Here is a 5,999-nt window from a genome sequence, read left to right as displayed (position 1 = left end):
TCCTGAATTTATTGACATTTTCAGAATTTTCTTATTAAACCCAGCATTCTTCTTCATAGAAACAACAGTCTTCTTGATGACAACAGTCTTATTATCAACAACCATCTTCTTAATAAAAACAAGTATCTTCTTAATAAAACAACAATCTTCTTAATAAAAATATCTTCTTAATAAAAACAACTATCTTCTAAATAAAACAACTATCTTCTTCGAACAAAACTATCTTCTTATAAAGGAAACTTATCTTCTTAAAAAAACTATGTTCTTAATAAAAAACTTATCTTCTTAAATTATTTTCTTTAGAAAACCAACAAACTTCTTAAAAATTCAATAATATAGAACGTATTTACAGAACAACATGTAAAACATATGTACAAGTGGCCGATTCCGTGGCTGGCAGGTCCGTCAGTCCTGCAAGAAAAGCAAGGGCACGGTCAGTGCAGTCGGGCCCTGCTGGCCGTTCCCTGTGCCCCCAGCCTGGCCCACGCTGGGCACAGCGGGACTCTGGTGCCAGGCCTGAGCCCGGCTGGGGATGGGAGCCGGGCCCCAGGCGCTGGCACGGGGCTTGTGTGGCCCAAAGCAGGCGCAGGGCAGGCCGGGGCTGGGGGTTGTGCCGCCACAATCCAGGGCACGGGGCACCGTGTCCCTGAGCGGGGCCACCCAGCCCAGCCCCAGCCTGGCGGCAGGTGACCCGCTGTGCCCGGGGCAGGGCATGGCCAGGACGGGCCTCACCTGCTGCTGATGGGGGACTCTCCTCATCCCAGCACCATGGCCTCCTCCTTCTCGCCTTCCTCTTCCACATCCATCTCTTCTTCCTCTTGCGTGTCCACCTCCATCTCCTCCACATGCTCTTCCAGGTCCACTTCCATACTCTCTTCGCCATCGCCATCCATGTCCACATCCATGGCTTCCTCGGTGTCTCTGACACCCTGCAGCAGGGAGCACAACCTCAGAGAGGGGTCTCTGTCCCAAACCATCCCCACAGGGGATGCCATCCCAGGTAGTCATGGGGTGCCCACCTCCATGGAACGGCACTGTACCTTCACTGGGACAAAACTGCACATCCTGCAGGAGCGATGCTGAGATCCAGTCAGCAGGGAGAGTTCCGGACTGACGGACTATCAGGGAGCTGGTAAGGACAGGGCGCTGGGAGCAGGAGGAAAGGTGGTCTTGGAGCAGGGGGAAGGGTGGTCTTGGACCAGGTGACAGGGGTTCGCTGCGAGCTGCTGAAGGTTCGCTGGCAGCAGGGGAATGGCTGCGTTGTGCTCGTCGCCGGGCCCTGGCAGTTCCACATGGAACACGGGCACAGCTCTGGCAGCTCTGATGTCACAGGAGGTCCAAGGCCACTCCACACTGGGGGATGGAGACTGTAGAATGATGGAATCCTGGACTGGTTTGACTTGGAAGGGACCCTAAAAATCATCTTCTTCAAATTTGAACAACCTTCCACCACACCAGGTTACTCAGGGCCCTGTCCAAGCACACCTTGAACATTCCCATGGATGGGGCATCCACAGCCTCTCTGAACAGCCCCTGCCAGGGCTTCAACACCCACAGTGCAAAAGAACATCTTCCTAAAGCAAATCAAAGCTGAGTCCTCCTCCTTCAGTGTAAAGCCATCCCCCCTTGTCCTCTCCCCGCAGGCCCTGCTGAACACTCTGGCCCAGCTCTCCTCTGGGCCCCTTCAGCTCCTGCCCGGCCACACTGAGGCCTCCCCGGGGCCCCAGGTTTCTCCCAGGTCTCCACACAAGCTTCTCTTCTCCAGGCTGAAGAGCCCCAACTTTGCCAGCCTGTGTGCAGAGGGGAGGTGCTCGAGTGCCCTGAGCCCCTTGGTGGCCTGGTCTGGCCTTGCTGCAGCACTTCCCTGGCCTTGTTGTGTCGGGGACCCCAGAGCTGGAGGCCGCACTGCAGGTGGGGTCTGCTGAGAGCGCAGCAGAGCGGCAGAACCCCCCCTGCCCTGCTGCCCCCAGGGCTGGGGATGAGCCCAGCACACGGGGGGGGCTGGCCTGAGAGGGCACATTCTAAGGGCCCATGGAACAGCAATAATCTTTGACATGTATTTACAGAAGGACAATAAACCAACAACATATCAGAGACGTCTACAGAATTTATTGACTTTTTCCTAATTTTCTTAATAAATCCAGCATTCTTCTTTACAGAAGCAACAGTCTTCTTGATCACAACAGTCTGAATATTAACAACTATCTTCTTAATAAAAAAAAAAATCTTCTTAGTAAAAATATCTTCTTAATAAAAACAACTATCTTCTAAATAAAAATATCTACTTAATAAAAAACTATCTTCTTAAAAAGAAACCTTATCTTCTTTAAAAAACTATCTTCTTAAAAAGAAACCTTATCTTCTTAAAAAACTATCATCTTAATAAAAAACTATCTTCTTAAATAAAAATCTATCTTCTTTAAAAGAAAACTTATCTTCTTAAAAAACCTATTGTCTTATGAAAAAAATATCTTCTTATTAAAAATCTATCTCTATCCAAACTACAATCTTCTTAAAAAGTGAATAATAGAAAACATATTTACAGAAAAAAATGAAAAACATATGTACAGAGGGGCCAATTCCATGGCCGGCAGGTCCGTCAGTCCTGGAAGAAAAGCAAGGGCACGGTCAGTGCAGTCGGGCCCTGCTGGGTGTTCCCTGTGCCCCCAGCCTGGCACACCCAGCAGGTGACCCCGGGGCAGGGCATCGTCTGTACGTGCCTGTTCTGCTGCTGGGGGACTGTCCTCATCCCAGCACCATGTCCTCCTCCTCATCTTGCTGGTCCACATCCATCTCCTCAATCTCCTCCACCTCATCGACTTCCATCTCTTCTTCAGTCTCTTGGATGTCCACCTCCATCATCTCCTCGGTATCTCCGGCAGTCTGTGTAAGGGAGCACAACCTCAGAGAGGGGTCCCTGTCCCACACCAGCCCCACTGAGCTCCAGTCTTCCTGGGAAGTCAGGGGTTTCCCACTTCCATGGATTGGCACTGTACCTTCACTGGGAGGAGGTTGCCCATCCTGCTGGGGTGGCTGCAGAGCTCCAGAGAGCAGGGAGAGTCCAGGACTCACGAGTCTCTCAGGGATCACCTGACGAGGGTGCGCTGGGAGCTGCTCACAGATCGCTGTCAGCAGGGGAATGGCTGCGTTGTGCTCGTTGCCGGGCCCTGGCAGTTCCACATGGAACACGGGCACAGCTCTGGCAGCTCTGATGTCACAGGAGGTCCAGGGCCACTCCGCAGTGGGGATGGGGATCATGGAATGATGGAATCCTTGAATGGTTTGGCTTGGGACAGACCCTACAAATCATCTTATTCCAAGCTGACCAGGTTGCTCAGGGTCCTATCCAAGTGGTCCTTGAATGTTGCCAGGGATGGGGCAGCCACAGCCTCTCTGCACAGCCCCTACCAGGGCCTCACCACCCTCACAGGAAACAATGTTTTCCTAACATCAAATCTAACCCTCCTCCCTGTCACTTTGAACCCCTTGTCCTGTCACTACAGTGGCTGACCAAGAGTCACCCTCCGGCTTCCTTGGAGGCCCCTTCCCACACGGGAAGGTTTCTCCCAGGTCTCCACACAAGCTTCTCTTCTCCAGGCTGAAGAGCCCCAACTTTGCCAGCCTGTGTGCAGAGGGGAGGTGCTCGAGTGCCCTGAGCCCCTTGGTGGCCTGGTCTGGCCTTGCTGCAGCACTTCCCTGGCCTTGTTGTGTCGGGGACCCCAGAGCTGGAGGCCGCACTGCAGGTGGGGTCTGCTGAGAGCGCAGCAGAGCGGCAGAACCCCCCCTGCCCTGCTGCCCCCAGGGCTGGGGATGAGCCCAGCACACGGGGGGGGCTGGCCTGAGAGGGCACATTCTAAGGGCCCATGTAATGACAATAATCTTTGACATGTATTTACAGAAGGACAATAAAGCAACAACATATCAGAGACGTCTACAGAATTTATTGACTTTTTCCTAATTTTTTTAAAAACTCCAGCATTCTTCTTTCCAGAAGGAAGAGTCTTCTTGATGGCAACAGTCTTACTATCAACAACCATCTTCTTAATAAAAACAACTATCTTCTTGAAAAAACAACTATCTTCTTAATAGAAGTATCTTCTTAATAAAAACAACTATCTTCTAAATAAAAATATCTACTTAATAAAAAACTATCTTCTTAAAAAGAAACCTTATCTTCTTTAAAAAACTATCTTCTTAAAAAGAAACCTTATCTTCTTTAAAAAACTATCTTCTTAAAAAGAAACCTTATCTTCTTTAAAAAACTATCTTCTTAAAAAGAAAACTTATCTTCTTAAAAAAGCTATTGACTTATGAAAAAACTATCTTCTTAAATAAAAATCTATCTTCTTAAACTATTTTCTCTATCCAAACTACAATCTTCCTTAAAAGTGAATAATATAAAACCTATTTACAGAAGAAAATGAAAAACATATGTACAGAGGGGTCAATTCCATGGCCGGCAGGTCTGTCAATCCTGGAAGAAAAGCAAGGGCACGGTCAGTGCAGTCGGGCCCTGCTGGGTGTTCCCTGTGCCCCCAGCCTGGCACACCCAGCAGGTGACCCTGGGGCAGGGCATGGCCAGGACGTGCCTGTCGTGCTGCTGGGGGACTGTCCTCATCCCAGCACCATGTCCTCCTCCTCATCTTGCTGGTCCACATCCATCTCCTCGATCTCCTCCACAACATCGACCTCCATCTCTTCTACTAACTCTTGGGTGTCCACCTCCATCATCTCCTCGGTATCTCCGACAGTCTGTGTAAGGGAGCACAACCTCAGAGAGGGGTCCCTGTCCCACACCAGCCCCACTGAGCTCCAGTCTTCCTGGGAAGTCAGGGGTTTCCCACTTCCATGGATTGGCACTGTACCTTCACTGGGAGGAGGTTGCCCATCCTGCTGGGATGGCTGCAGAGCTCCAGAGAGCAGGGAGAGTCCAGGACTCACGGGTCTCTCAGGGATCACCTGACGAGGGTGCGCTGGGAGCTGCTCACAGATCGCTGGCAGCAGGGGAATGGCTGCGTTGTGCTCGTCGCCGGGCCCTGGCAGTTCCACATGGAACACGGGCACAGCTCTGGCAGCTCTGATGTCACAGGAGGTCCAGGGCCACTCCGCAGTGGGGATGGGGATCATGGAATGATGGAATCCTTGAATGGTTTGACTTCGGAGGGACCTTAAAAATCATCTTATTCCAAGCTGACCAGGTTGCTCAGGGCCCCATCCAAGTGGTCCTTGAATGTTGCCAGGGATGGGGCAGCCACAGCCTCTCTGCACAGCCCCCACCAGGGCCTAACACCCTCACAGGAAACAATGTTTTCCTAACATCAAATCTAACCCTCCTCTCTGTCACTTTGAGCCCATTCCCCCTTCTTCTGTCACTACAGTTGCTGACCAAGAGTCACCCTCCGGCTTCCTTGGAGGCCCCTTCCCACACGGGGAGGTTTCTCCCAGGTCTCCACACAAGCTTCTCTTCTCCAGGCTGAAGAGCCCCAACTTTGCCAGCCTGTGTGCAGAGGGGAGGTGCTCGAGTGCCCTGAGCCCCTTGGTGGCCTGGTCTGGCCTTGCTGCAGCACTTCCCTGGCCTTGTTGTGTCGGGGACCCCAGAGCTGGAGGCCGCACTGCAGGTGGGGTCTGCTGAGAGCGCAGCAGAGCGGCAGAACCCCCCCTGCCCTGCTGCCCCCAGGGCTGGGGATGAGCCCAGGACACGGGGGGGGGCTGGGCTGAGAGGGCACATTCTAAGGGCCCATGGAACAACAATAATCTTTGACATGTATTTACAGAAGGACAATAAAATGACAACATATCAGACACGTGTACAGAATTTATTGATATTTTCCCAATTTTGTTATAAACCCATCATTCTTCTTTATGAAAACGACAGTCTTCTTGATGACAACAATTTTAGTATAATAACCATCTCTTTAATAAAAACAACTATCTTCTTAATGAACAACTGTCTTCTTAATAAAAATATCTTCTTAATAAAAACAACTATCTTCTAAATA

The 5,999-nt window shown here is 50.6% G+C and overlaps 1 long non-coding RNA gene across 1 annotated transcript; it reads right to left on the bottom strand.

Moving 5' to 3' along the window:
- Window positions 1–326: 326 nt before the first annotated feature.
- On the bottom strand, window positions 327–1,695 carry LOC135423860 (uncharacterized). The gene is made up of 2 exons (XR_010434992.1): window positions 1,041–1,695; window positions 327–929 (listed from the first exon to the last, which is right to left on the bottom strand). It is a non-coding gene; the product is annotated as an uncharacterized LOC135423860 (long non-coding RNA).
- Between the last annotated feature and the right edge of the window lie 4,304 nt (window positions 1,696–5,999).

This window comes from Pseudopipra pipra, chromosome 17 (assembly GCF_036250125.1).
Source record: "Pseudopipra pipra isolate bDixPip1 chromosome 17, bDixPip1.hap1, whole genome shotgun sequence".
NCBI classification, from domain to species: domain Eukaryota; kingdom Metazoa; phylum Chordata; class Aves; order Passeriformes; family Pipridae; genus Pseudopipra; species Pseudopipra pipra.
The sequence above is the reverse complement of the archived record's forward strand: the minus strand, read 5'-3'. Positions and strand labels throughout refer to the sequence as shown.